This window comes from Stomoxys calcitrans, chromosome 5 (genome assembly GCF_963082655.1).
Source record: "Stomoxys calcitrans chromosome 5, idStoCalc2.1, whole genome shotgun sequence".
NCBI classification, from domain to species: Eukaryota; Metazoa; Arthropoda; class Insecta; order Diptera; family Muscidae; genus Stomoxys; species Stomoxys calcitrans.
This window is the reverse complement of record NC_081556.1, coordinates 73534755-73549926: the sequence shown is the minus strand read 5'-3', so window position 1 is coordinate 73549926 and position 15172 is coordinate 73534755. Positions and strand designations below refer to the sequence as shown.

The window sequence follows — 15172 nt, the reverse complement described above, 5'->3', positions numbered from 1 at the left end:
CGATCCTGGCCGTAATTCGATTCTGTCCTGGGTTAACTAGTTTGAGAGTGTGGAAGTGTCCCTAAACCCAGTAATAGACTTCAAAGGTTCATTAAAACTTCGGAGAATATCGAAAGATTGAGGTAGTCAGTTGTGCGTTCTCCCCGGCGTTCGGCTCGCAAACACGGAGCTCCTATGGGAATTTCCGACACCACTGTTAGACGAATTTTCTATCAAGATCTTAAATTTCATCCCTTAAATTGGCTGTTGTACAAGAATTAACTGAACGCGACTTTGTTGCCCGTCAAAAATGCATTTGAAACGCTTATTGACAACCTGCCCGAAGAATCGGTAGATTTTTCTAGTGACGAAGTTCACTTTCATATTTCCGTTGACCCAGCCAAACATGCGTTATTGGAGTGGTGTAAATCCTCAAGAACACTTCAAGAACAATTTTGCGACACTATTGCCAACATACCGATTGATATGCTGCAAAGAGTAAACGCAAATTTAAAAAATCGACTTAAGCAGTGTACGAGGTTTGCCTTTTATAATTCGGGATTAGAGAACAAAAACAAATATTAATCATCGAAAATAGCTTTATTGTTTTTCAAAATATTCCCCATTAGGTCTATACACTTTTGCATGCGTTTGAACCAATTGTCGGAGCACTTTTCCCACTCTGATTGCGGTATGTCCAAAACATGCATTCTGATCGCATCAACCGCTTCTTCAGGCGCCAAAAAACGTTGACCTCTTTTTTATTTTTTACGTACGGGAAAAAAAGAAGTCATTCGGTGCCAAGTTAGAACTATACGGCAAATGACTCATCAAATCGATGTTTTGAGTGCTCAAAATGCAGTTATTTGAGCCGATGTGTGAGAGCTTGCATTGTCGTGGTGAAGAGTGATCCGTCTTTGCCGGTTGGTTTTCCTGATTTCTTGGAGGACAACTGGCAAACAAATGGTTGTGTACTACTCAGAATTGACTGTTCTGCGTTGTTCTAAGCGATCATTTGCTTGGAAGTGCTTCGTGCGCGAGCAACTTTTGTTGGATTTGGCTTATCTTGAAAAACCCATACAGTCGACTGTTGTTTACTTTCGGACTCATACGCGTAAATCCACGATTCATCACCTGTCACAATATTATAGACGTGTTTCGAAGCACCGCGATCGTATTTTTGGAGCATTTCTTTCGACCTATCCACACGATCATTTTTTTTTTGAGCGATTGACAAATTGTGTGGGATCCAACGCGAACAAACTGTTTAGATGGTCAAATGTTCATGCAATATAGTCAAATGTTCATGTCTCAATATGACGATAGGAAACATTACGATCTTGCAATGTCAGTTGGAGCACAGCATCAATGGTTTTTGGAACAACAATTGATTTTGGACGATCTTCACGAAATTCGTCTTGGAGTGAACTACGACCTCGGTTGAATTCACCATGCCATCGATGAATACTGGTCCTTAATGGAGCTTCATCGCCAAAAATTAAATAAGGTTAGGTTAGATATAAGTGGCAGTCTGCTATCAGACTCACTTAGACGTTTTCATCCATTGTGATACCACAAGAACAGAAGAAGTAAGATACCTTCTAGTTCCTACCGTTGAGCCATCCAGATCGCTTTAAAAAGCTCAATATCTTGCGAATGTTCACATTCGCTAAATCAGACAGGTTCTCAAAGAAATGAGAACCTAAAGTGAAACTCCTTCTGACTGCTAGTGCGGGACACACACACAGACGGTGTTTTTTAGTCTCTTCTTCTTCGATGTCCTCACAGCTTCTGCAAAAGTCGTTGCTGGCAACCTTCAGTCTGTCAGTATCTTTTCCGATTAGACAGTGTCATGACGGACACAATGACTGAGACGTCTGTTCTAGCCAATGACAGCAAAGCGGTGATCTCTTCAAGTCTAGATTAGGCCACATGGTTTTTGAATACTCACAGCCCCCTCTTTGTGTCCATCTATCATTCGTTGTCCTACGGGTCTGGTCCTGAAAACTTAGCTTACATGTCGCTAGAGGCATACCTACAGATTCCAGTATCCCTGGAATGTGTAGGGTAGTTCCTAGTCTCGAAAGCTCGTCTGCTTTACAATTCCCTAGGATATCTCTGTGGCCCGGCACCCAGAACAGGTGAATTTTGAAGTGTTCACCCATCTCGTTGAGAAATCTGCGACAGTCGAGGGCGGTTTTTGTTTTCAGAAATGCGTTCTCCAGAGATTTAATGGCTGCCTGGCTGTCTGAGAAGATACTTATGCAAATCGTTAGCCATTCTACCACTTCCTAAATTGCAAGGATCTCTGCTTGATACACAGTGCAGTGGTCGGGTAACGTTTTCGATATGACCAGTTCTAGATCTTGAGAGTACACCCAAAGCCTACCTGATCGTTTAGTTTGGAGCCATCCGTATAGAAGTCTATGTAACTTCTGTTACCAGGGATATGGTAGTTCCAATCGGTTCTATCAGAAATAGTGGTACAATACTTTTTTTTTATCAAATATTTAATTAAGTTTATCGATGCACTGTTGTTAAGTTAATCCACGTCGAAAGTTGTAAAAAATAATCGCACGAAAATGTTCACGATTTAATTCCATTTTGTGGGCGAGATGAATCTTTTAAATTACTGTAAACAACACAAATACCGCTCGTATGTCAAAACGTGCTGAGTACATATAACCTAAATATGTCAAGTTTTACGATAGAGCTGTCATTAGGCAGATTGCAACACAAGGGTTGTCCAATCTCTCGTACGCGCTATTGAGGTCCCCATTTACCCGATGTCATTTTCAAGACTGCATGATAAAAAATTGGGACATTGTATTCTCAAATAAAACAAGTAAAAAGGCGTTAAGTTCGGCCGGGCCGAACTTTGGATACCCACCACCTCGGGTATATATATAAACCACCTTTCGTCAAATCCGGGGAAAAATGCATACCTTATGACCCCTAGCAGCTATATAGGAATATGTTCCGATTTGGACCAAATACTAATAAATACAAGTCATTGTTCATCTGTCTAAAACAAAATTTTGCTCTTTTTAGTAGCTATATCTAAAAATAAACCGCTCTGAACCATAAACGACACGGACGTCGAAAAGCCTAGCATACGTCACAGTGTCAAATTTTAGTGAAATCGGATTATAAAAGCGCCTTTTATTGGGCCAAGGCTTTTCATCGAGATATTGGTCTGGACCGATTTCGACCAAGTTGCAGATACATGTCGAAGAGCCTAACACAACTCACTGTCCCAAATTTCGGCGAAATCGGAAAATAAATGCGCCTTTTATGGCCACAAAACCTTAAATCAAGAGATCGGTCTATATTGCAGCTATATCCAAATCTGGACCGATCTGAGCCAAATTGAAAAATAATATCGAAAGTTTTATCACAACTCACTGTCCCAAATTTCGGCGACATCGGACAATAAATGCGCCTTTTATGGGCTCAAAACCTTAAATCGAGAGATCGGTCTATATGGCAGCTATATCCGAATCTGAACCGATCTGAGCCAAATTGACAATGGATGTCGAAGGGCCTAAGACAACTCACTGTCCCAAATTTCAGCAAAATTGGACAATAAATCTGGCTTTTATGGGTCTTAGACCCTAAATCGGAGGATCGGTCTATATGGCAGCTATATCCAAAACTGGACCGATCTGGGCCAAACTGGCGAAGGATGTCGAAGGTTCTAAGACAACTCACTGTCCCAAATTTCAGCAAAATCGGATAATAAATGTGGCTTTTATGGGCCAAAGACCCTAAATCGGACGATCGGTCTATATGGCAGCTATATCCAAAACTGGACCGATCTGGGCCAAACTGGCGAAGGATGTCGAAGGGCCTAAGACAACTCACTGTCCAAAATTTCAGCAAAATCGGATAATAAATGTGGCTTTTATGGGCCAAAGACCCTAAATCGGAGGATCGGTCTATATGGCAGCTATATCCAAAACTGGACCGATCTGAGCCAAATTGGCAAAGGATGTCGAAGGGCCTGAGACAACTCACTGTTCCAAATTTCAGCAAAATCGGACAATTAATCTGGCTTTTATGGGTCTAAGACCCTAAATCGGAGGATCGGTCTATATGGCAGCTATATCCAAAACTGGACCGATCTGGGCCAAACTGGCGAGGGATGTCGAGGGGCCTAAGACAACTCACTGTCCGAAATTTCAGCAAAATCGGATAATAAATGTGGCTTTTATGGGCCAAAGACCCCAAATCGGAGGATCGGTCTATATGGCAGCTATATCCAAAACTGGACCGATCTGAGCCAAATTGGTGAAGGATGTCGAAGGGCCTAAGACAACTCACTGTCCGAAATTTCAGCAAAATCGGATAATTAATGTGGCTTTTATGGTCCTAAGACCCTAAATCGGCGGATCGGTCTATATGGGGGCTATATCTAGATATAGTCCGATTTGGCCCATCTTCGAACTTAACCTGATTATGGACAAAAAAAGAATATGTGCAAAGTTTCAGCTCAATATCTCAATTTTTGAAGACTGTAGCTTGATTTCAACAGACAGACGGACGGACATGTCTAGATCGTCTTAGATTTTTACGCTGATCAAGAATATATATACTTTATAGGGTCGGAAATGGATATTTCGATGTGTTGCAAACGGAATGACAAAATGAATATACCCCCATCCTTCGGTGGTGGGTATAAAAAGAATAAAACTATAACTGAAGTACTTTTGTTTTCATTAACCTGTCAAATAAGTAATTTTCTCTGGCACAACCTGTAGATGACCCGCATATTTTTCTTTTTTATACCCTCCACCATAAGATGGGGGGTATACTAATTTCGTCATTCTGTTTGTAACTACTCGAAATATTCGTCTGAGACCCCATAAAGTATATATATTCTTGATCGTCGCGACATTTTCTGTCGATCTAGCCATGTCCGTCCGTCTGTCTGTCGAAAGCACGCTAACTTCCGAAGGAGTAAAGCTAGCCGCTTGAAATTTTGCACAAATACTTCTTATTAGTGTAGGTCGGTTGGTATTGTAAATGGGCCATATCGGTTCATGTTTTGATATAGCTGCCATATAAACCGATCTTGGGTCTTGACTTCTTGAGCCTCTAGAGTGCGCAATTCTTATCCGATTGAAATGAAATTTTGCACGACGTGTTTTGCTATGATATCCAACAACTGTGCCAAGTATAGTTCAAATCGGTCCATAACCTGATATAGCTGCCATATAAACCGATCTTGGGTCTTGACTTCTTGAGCCTCTAGCGTGCGCAATTCTTATCCGATCAGAATGAAATTTTGCACAACATGTTTTGTTATGATATCCAACAACTGTGCCAAGTATGGTTCAAATCGGTCCATAACCTGATATAGCTGCCATATAAACAGATCTTGGGTCTTGACTTCTTGAGCCTGTAGAGGGCGCAATTCTTATCCGATTGAAATGAAATTTTGCACGACGTGTTTTGTTGTTATATCCAACAACTGTGCCAAGTATGGTTGAAATCGGTCAATAACCTGATATAGCTGTCATATAAACAGATCTGGGGATTTGACTTCTTGAGCTTTTAGTGGGCGCAATTCCTATCCGATTTGGCTAAAATTTTGCATGGCGTATTTTATTTTTACTTTCAACAACTGTGTCAAATAAGGTTCAAATCGGTTTATAACCTGATATAGCTGCCATATAAACCGATCTGGGATCTTGACTTCTTGACCCCTAGAGGTCGCAATTATTATGAAATTTTGTACGATGGATCCTCTCATGACCATCAACAAACGTATTTATGATGGTCTGAATCGGTCTATAGCCCGATACAGATCCCATATAAATCGTTCTCTCTATTTTACTTCGTGAGCCCCAATTGGCGCAATTCTTATTCGAATTGGCTGAAATTTTACACAGGTCTCCAACATATAATTTAATTGTGGTCCGAACCGGACCATATCTTGATATCGTTTTAATAGCAGAGCAACTCTTTTCTTATATCCTTTTTTGCTTAAGAAGAGATGCCGGGAAAAGAACTCGACAAATTCGATCCATGGTGGAGGGTATATAAGATTCGGCCCGGCCGAACTTAGCACGCTTTTACTTGTTTAATCCTATTATAAAACTTAGCATCTTTATTTTAAAAATTTAAACTTTAAAAGAAGCTCACATTTGTGAGCCTTTTTTATGTCTTTGACTAAGGTACAACGTTGTCCTTTTTCGAAAGTCAATTGCCTAACCTTCAACGCCAAGTTACGGATATACTAAACATGCAAGACAAAATTTCTTTAATGTCAAATGAAAATTATTTCACCAATGGAAATGTTTGCTTAAAAAATTGCAAAAGTAGGGACAATTTGTTTTAATATAATAGGGACAGCGGCTAGACAGACAAATGAAGAATTCTTAAGCGTGGTGATTGAAAGCGAGGTCGATGGTTTATATACATTTTTTGGTGCGCGTAGACTGCAAAAACAATTTCCTTATCGAAAATGGTAAATATGTGCTTTTTATACCCACCACCGTAGGATAGGGGGTATATTCCTTTAGTCATTCCGTTTGCAACACATCGAAATATCAATTTCCGACCCTACAAAGTATATATATTTCGGACGATTAAACGAAGCTAAGACGATTTAACTATGTCCGTGTGTCTGTCCGTCCATCTGTTGTAATCACTCTACAGCCTTCAAAAATTGAGATATTGATCTGAAATTTGACACAGATAAGTCGTTTTGATGCATGCTGGTTAAGTTCTTGAACGGGCCAAATCGAACCATATTTGTATATGGCTGCTATGTAGACCAATCTGCCGATAAAGGGTCTAATGCCCATAAATGCTTTACTTTTTTATTTGATTTCGCTGAAATTTTAAACAGTGAGTAGTTTAAGACTTCCCGACAACTGACCCAAATATGGTTCAGATCGGACTATATTTAGATATAGCTGCCATATAGACCGATCTGCCGATAAAGAGTCTGATGCCCCTAAAAGCTTTGTTTTTTAACAGATTTCGCTGAAATTTGAAACAGTGAATTTTTTTAAGCCTTTAAGGATTCTTTTAAGAAATAACTCTCGATTTAAAGTCTTGACCCTATAAAAAGCGCATTTATTATCCGATTTCATTAAAATTTGACGCAGTGACTTCTGTTAGGCTTGTCGACATCCGTGTACTTTATGGTTCAAATCAGTTTATATTTGGAGATAGCTGTCAAAAAGACCAATATTTTGTTTTACAAAATTGAACAGTGACTTATATTTATTAGAACATTCAATGTCCGTGCCGAATTTCGGTGCATAAGTTATCCAATATTCAACGGATTGTGACAAAAGGGGGTTTACATGTATACCCAAGGTGGTGGGCATCCAATGCCTTTTTACTTGTTTTTGTTTGTTTGCCATTTTAGGCATAATATTGAAATTTAATGTGTGAAAATTAATAGTGACTCTTTGGTTTTAATCGAAACAAGTAAAAGCGTGCTAAGTTCGGCCGGGCCGAATCTTATATACCCTCCACCATGGATCGCATTTGTCGAGTTCTTTTCCCGGCGTCTCTTCTTAGGCAAAACAGGATATAAGGAAAGATTTGCTCTGCTATTAGAGCGATATCAATATATGGTCCGGTTTGGACCACTATTAAATTATATGTTGGAGAACTGTGTAAAATGTCAGCGAATTCGAATAAGAATTGCGCCCTTTGGGGGGCTCAAGAAGTAAAATAGAGAGATCGATTTATATGGGAGCTGTATCGGGCTATAGACCGATTCAGACCATAATACATACGTATGTTGATGGTCATGGGAGAATCCGTGACAAATCGGATAATAATTGCGATCTCTAGAGGCTCAAGAAGTCAAGATCCCAGATCGGTTTATATGACAGCTATATCAGGTTATGAACCGATTTAAACCTTATTTGACACAGTTGTTGAAAGTAAGAATAAAATACGTCATGCAAAATGTCAGCCAAATCGGATAGGAATTGCGCACTCTAGAAGCTCAAGAAGTCAAGTCCCCAGATCTGTTTATATGACAGCTATATCAGGTTATGAACCGATTTGAACCATACTTGGCACAGTTGTTGGATATCATAACAAAATACTTCGTGCGAAATTTCATTCAAATCGGATAAGAATTGCGCCCTCTAGAGGCTCAAGAAGTCAAGACCCAAGTTCGGTTTATATGAGAGCTATATCAGGTAATGGACCGATTTGAACCATACTTGGCACAGTTGTTGGATATCATAACGAAACACGTCGTGCAAAATTGCATTCCAATCGGATAAGAATTGCGCACTCTAGAGGCTCAAGAAGTCAAGACCCAAGATCGGTTTATATGGCAGCTATATCAAAACGTGGACCGATATGGCCCATTTATAATACCAACCGACCTACACTAATAGGAAGTATTTGTGCAAAATTTCAAGCGGCTAGCTTTACTCCTTCGGAAGTTAGCGTCCTTTCGACAGACAGACGGACGGACGGACATGGCTAGATCGACATAAAATGTCGCGACGATCAAGAATATATATACTTTATGGGGTCTCAGACGAATATTTCGAGTAGTTACAAACAGAACGACGAAATTAGTATACTCCCCATCCTATGGTGGAGGGTATAAAAATGCAAAATAAGAAAAACTAAGGCAAGTTTTGATTTACGACTGTAGCCAAATTGTGTTTTAGGAACTTATTAGTTACTCAATGATCTCGTGTGTTTAAAAAGGGCTTAGAACCCCTAGGCATAGAGTCGGTCAGTTCTGGCGAACCAGTTTCGGTATAACTACCTAAAAAGTTTATTATTTTTTTTATTTGCAATCTATTTTCTTTGAAACGGACAAAGAGGTGTTTATCCCTTCAAAATGTTGGCGACATTTGCGAGTTGCAATGCCATGTATGGTCATTTAAAAAATTTTCCGCAAAGAGGTGTCTAAATTCGGGACGCATTTCGGACTCGGCTATAAAAAGGTTTTATTGAGTTTATACTTGATGTGTGAGAATTTGCCCCTTCTCGGCTCCTAGTGGTAATGTTCTTCCTTAGGGTAATGTTCTCATTAGCGGAGGGTTGGCATCACAGACATTTCGACTCAAACGGGGTACTTGGACCCAAATTTAAATACCATATTCCTTTTCTGGTCTCCAATACCTTTCATTTGATACCCTCATTGTGGCTATCGGACCACTTTCGGATATGAGTGACGTTTTTTGGGTAAGGGTTCGCCTCCACCCGATATCTAAAAATTAAATGTTTCCTTCCAGACAAACGTACAAAATCTATGAAAATTTTAAGAAAATCGGTTTAGCCAATTTGATTTTGTATGCCAGATTCGAAATCTACTCCCGCATACCTTTCATTTGAGCCCTATATTGAAATGAGCGTCCAATATGTCTGTTTGGGGCAATTTTGGGTTGGGGCGGCCCGATGTGTACTTAGACTTAAACTTTTAATACCATATTCGTATTCTACTCTCCAATACCTCTCATTTAATACATATATTGTCCCGATCGATCCACTTTTGATTTTAGGTTGTATTTTTGGCAAAAGGGGGAGGGCCGTCCGATATCGAAAAATTATATAGCCTATGTTTCCTTCCAGACCAACATACACAATATGCGAAAAATTCGAGAAAATCGGTTCTACCGTTTTTCAGTCTATACGGAACAAACAAACCGAGTCCCATATATCCGTAATTGGCTAATGTGCCCATTTTGGGCGTTTTTGTGGGGGTGGGGTGACTCCCTATACATCGACATAAATTTGTATGCCATATTCGTTATCTACTCCCGAATACCTTTCATTTGAATCCCATATTGTCATGATCGTCAAATACACCTATTTTAAGGAGTTTTGGGGGCTGGGGTGGTATAATATTGGAGCTATATCAACTTATGGTCCGATAGTCCGGACCATAATTGAACTGAATGTTGAAGACCATAGTAGAAGGCGTTGTGTAAAATTTCAGCCAATTCGAACAAAAATTGCGCTCTTTAGGGGCTCAAGAAGTAAAATGGGGGTTCGGTTTATATGGGAGCTGTATCAGGCTATAGACTGATTCAGACCATAATTGACACGTATGTTGAAGGTCATGAGAGAAGTCGTAGTACAAAATTTCAGCCAAATCGGATAATAATTGCGAACTCTAGAGCCTCAAGAAGTCAAGATCCTAGATCGGTATATATGCCAGCTATATCAGGTTAAGAACCAATTAAAACCACATTTGGCGCAACTGTTGGAAGTCATAACAAAACACTTCTTGCAAAATTCCATCCAAATCAGAGAAGTATTGCACTCTTTAGTGGCTCAAGAAATTAAGGTTCAAGATCGGTTTATATGGCAGCTATATCGGGTTATGGACCGATTTAAACCATACTTAGCACAATTATTGGAAGTCATAACAAAAACAAAAATCGGATAGAAATTGCGCCCTATAGAGGCTCAATAAGTCAAGACCCCAGATCGGTTTATATGACAGCTATATCAGGTCATAGACCGATTTGAACCACACTTAGCACAGTTATTGGAAATCATAACAAAACACCTCATGCAAAATTTTAGCCAAATCGGGTGAGAATTGCGCCTCAAGAAGTCAGGATCCAATATCGGTTTATATGGCAGCTATATCAAAACATGGATATAGACCATTTACAATCCCAACTGACCTGCGATTAGCGTTACTCCTTCGAAAGTTAGTGTGATAGACGGACGGACGGACATCGCTAGATCGACTTAAAATGTCATGACGATCAATAATATATATACTTTATGGGGTCTCAGAGGAATATTTCGAGGAGTTACAAACAGATTGACGAACTTAGTATATCCCCATCCTATGGTGGAGGGTATAAAAACTAGTAAAAATATGACGCGTGAGAACAGTTAGAGATATCTCTTTGAAATTTTGAATGGTTAGAGCTGAGTGTTACGGAGATCGTGCGCAAAATTTCAATACCCTATGTTGGTATAGCTGCCAAATCTTCGTTTTTGGATCGATTTTCAAAATAATTTTTTGCTGAATAGTGTTCAAAAATCTCTCCAAAAAAATCGCTTGAGGTCATATTCTTTTGGTCAGCTATTGGGCAATAAAATATCATATTTGACTATTTCGAATGTATCAACCTTTGTTGAACAATCTATTTTGACATCATAGGCATCCTTTTTATTCATAAACTTTAAAGCATAAAAGTTTTTCGATGAATTGAAGCAACAATTTTAATATCTACCAAAGTTTTTTCTGTTAAAATGATGTAAATAGATTCTTGTCTGATCGTTCTATGTTTCGCCTCACAATTTTCGGTTTTCTGGCGCAGGTTTCTGGTTTGGGTTTCCATTTCACAGCATTTTCCATCAGAATTTTCGAAACTTTAATGGGATATCTCTAAGCTTCGGCACCCAAAACAGGTGAATTTTGAACTGATCAGCCATCTGGAAGAGAGATCTGCGTCATTCGAGGGCGGTTTTTGAATTCAGAAATACGTTTTCCAGGGCTGCTTCAGAATATATTTATGCTAATCGTCGTTATGACATTACATCTTACCCATTTCACCACATCTTTAGTTGCCAGGATCTCCGATTGATACACACTCCAGTGTTCGGGTAACCTTCTCGACAGGATCAGTCCTAGTTCTTCAGAGTATACCCCGAAGTCCACTAAGTCGTCTAGTTTGGAGCCATCCTACTAGAAGTGTATGTAACTTCTATTGCCAAGGAAGTCGCGAAACTCTATACTATAAGTCGAGATTAGTCAATACTCTCGAAAATCGCAAGACCGAAGTCAAAATTGAATTTTTATCTACAAAAAATGGTTTAAACGAATTAATTCTAATTATATGGACCGTTCTATCGATTCAAATAAAGAGTTCATGCATTTTTCTGACTTTTATATCGGATAAAAATTAAAGCTTCTGGAATAGCAATATCCAAATCTGAACAGATATATGACCCATTTTTAATCCTCAACATTTCAAGTGGATACATTTATTCGTACAAACGCTATGGTGATTTCGATAGAAGAACGGATAGGCGAACAGGAAGTCGGATAAATAACAAACTGTTTGTGCTTTCAAGGGGTAAAATCGGGAGAATGGACATGGTTAATCGCTAGCGACCGGCAGTTTAGGTTACGCAGAAATCTCTCCATGGGAGACCTGATGGCATTTTTGCCATCAGTCGCTCTATCTACTAGTTTGGTGAGAGTGAGGTCGTGGCTTTAGATATGTCCAAGGCATAAGCTAGTCGCTTTCTTCGAGATGGCACTATACGATTTGTTATAAAATAAAAATTGACCGCAGGTGTACCATAAAGATCTGTCCTCCTTTTTCCTTTTTCCTTATTTTTTTTCGGTTTTTTGAGTCAGACTTCAAATCCGATCTACTCATTTGCGGATGACCTTCATTAGCTTTCAACCATAGGCCGAGTCTCCAAGAGATTGAAGACAGGATGCGGATTATGAATGATACACTTTGCCGGGAGTTGCTAGCCATTTAAGAGTGGGGACGATTGAGTAGAGTTTAATGCACGTAAGACCCAGTGCTGTTTGCTGATACAGAAACAATTCACTGATTCTTTACGATCGTCATTATCTTTGAATGGTATTGATGTTAAACAATCAGATGCTCTTGATGAGGAATGAGGATACAATGCTTATTTATATATTCGGAGTTTCGAAAGAAGCAAGTGCTTGGAGCTTCTTAATCGGTGCAAAAATTATTTCATTTCTTTTGATCTTCTCAATATTTATACAACCTACATTAAGCCTAAGGTGGAATATAACTCCCATGGGCTCCAAAATACTCCTTGGAGCTTCTTGACCATGTTCAGTGACAGCGATGGTGTTGATCGGCGATGAGCTCCATCGAAATGTGGGCAGAGTGGTGCTGTTTTATCGATGGTGTTTGCTCCGCAGAGATACGGCTTCTTATCACTGAGGTAAGACTGTTCGCCAGAGATACAAGATTTTCTAAGAGCGCACACCAGTTAATGATCGTTTGACCAGTTGACCGAACCCTGCAATTGTGGGATCGACTTCCTACAGAAATTTAAGGCAAATCATATAAAAAGGATATATAATATTCCATGTAATATTTGTTACCCTTATGTTATGACTTTTATAGCGGCGGATGGACATTGCAAACTCTTTGAATATTTCGCCAATAAAAATTACCGTCATCGTTCGGTTTAAAACCATGTTTTTAGGTATTGAAGATGATCTAATGAAGGCTGTATTCTCCTTAAACCATTGTTGGTTGATTGGCAGATGATGAATGGAGGATTCATCTTCTTCTCATGTTTCGAAAACATTAATCTAGAACGTGCCTCGCATTTTGCGGTCTGCGACATAAATCACCCATGGCATTCATGGACTTAACACTTCACATTAAGTTAATTATTGCACTTTGTACAACATTCTATTGTAGTCGTATTCTATTGTAGTTCGTACTGACGACACCTTCATTGTGTTCATGATTAGAAATTCTACTGCGCCAATGAGTTCCAAAGCTATTGGCGACTCGCAAAGTCATTATCTTCTGCAATGACTTGGTTATCCTCTTTTGCAATTGTTGTCATAATTATAGTTTTTAAGCTAAGTACTCTGTTGGGATAACAATGGCAAAATAGCCATTAATCGCATTAAGCCATTTAGGTATTTTTTCGGAATTATTACGCTTCCATTATTTTATAGCATCGCCTCACACTTAATTGGGTTCAATTGTTAATAGCTTAGGAAAACCATTTGTGGTGCTTTGCGTAGTATTGGCCGGCAATGATTTGTTACCAAAAATACATTTCTTACTCCATAGCTATTATATTTGGAAAAAACAAGCTCGATATGCAGACGGACGGACACATAAATTAAAATGCGTCCAACATCTAACATCAGGTATTTTGTTACCATTAAAAAATTAGCCTAAGCATTTTTTTCGCCTCCAGCGATGGCCAACTAATCTGTTTTGAAAATTTTTAGTTCAACAATTTCTGGTTTCTTTGTTAACGCTGGAAATCGCTTCAAATTCAATTGAGTGGTGCTGACTGGCTCTTTTAGTTTAATTGACATAAAGATTTGTCTGCTCGTGCTAAGGTCGTAGCAGCTGATTTTCTTTTTGTTTTGTGTCTTCCTCTCTGAATTCGTATTGAGGTGCTCCATATAGTTTTGGCTGTAATTGAATGGGACAGATACAGAGCAGAGCAGATGTGTTGTGCTCAAAAATGTTAAGCAATTTTAATATTATTTTAATCACTAATAACAGAAGGGATGCTCATTGTGACACAGAGGCTATCATGTTTGCCTTTGACGCTCAAAGCCTGGATTCGAATCCATTGGGTGGAGCTGACGTTTTGTCAGTTTGCTCCGCAGAAATATTCTGCAACTACAATAGTATGTAGTTATTTTCGAAAAAAATTAAGTCCGCTACCATAGTGTTATCTACTAGGCGGCATCTGTTTCCCATGAAGCTGCAGATCTAGAGCCCGGGAGTAGACTAAGAATGGACTCCAAAGACCCAAAAGCTGTAGTGGTGGTATCTGGCCATAGCATGTTGTCTGCTACTGAGACCTCGGCTGCGCCAGGCTCCACTAGCCGCCAGGGGCTTTTGATGAAGATACCTGATTCGAGTCTTGAGGACTAGGCCGATGCCTATAATTTGCCTGGGTCGTCGACCTTCTCTGGCATACTAATACGCTCTTTGAGGGCTTGGAATAATAAAAGGCGCATCGCTCTTCACCGAAAAAACAAGATGGCTCAAAATTTTGTGAGATTTTAGCAATGGAAACGAGCAAAAAACCCAAATTTGAAAATACAAGTCTATCTTCAAAATTAATATTTTATTGAGCAACGGACACGTTCATCCGTCTAAAATTATTATGTTTTGAAATTTCTTTTTTTAAACATAGCATTTTTTCCTTTTGGATTTTTGTCTTTAAAAACAAGACGCAAAGTAAACGATCTTTTAACCTACCATTTAAAATAAAACAATTAAAAGGCTGTTAAGTTCGGCCGCGTCTAATCTTATATAGCCTCCACCATGGATCGTATTTGTCAAGTTCTTTGAATAACTTTTTCAATACATATATGAGCAACATCAAGTTATTGACCGATATGGACCGTATTTGTCATGGCTGTTAGAAGTCATAGAAAAATACCACCTCCTAAATTTCAGGCAAATCGAGTAAAAATTGCGCCCTTCAGTGGGACAGAGTGTCCAATTGGCAGATCGGTTTATTT

At 39.2% G+C, this 15172-nt stretch overlaps 1 protein-coding gene across 3 annotated transcripts in view; it reads left to right on the top strand.

Annotated features, from left to right (window-relative positions):
- The window catches only part of LOC106081351 (polypeptide N-acetylgalactosaminyltransferase 3), a 107660-nt gene that overhangs the window by 48581 nt on the left and 43907 nt on the right, over positions 1-15172 (top strand). The gene's annotated exons all lie outside the window — the stretch shown is intronic.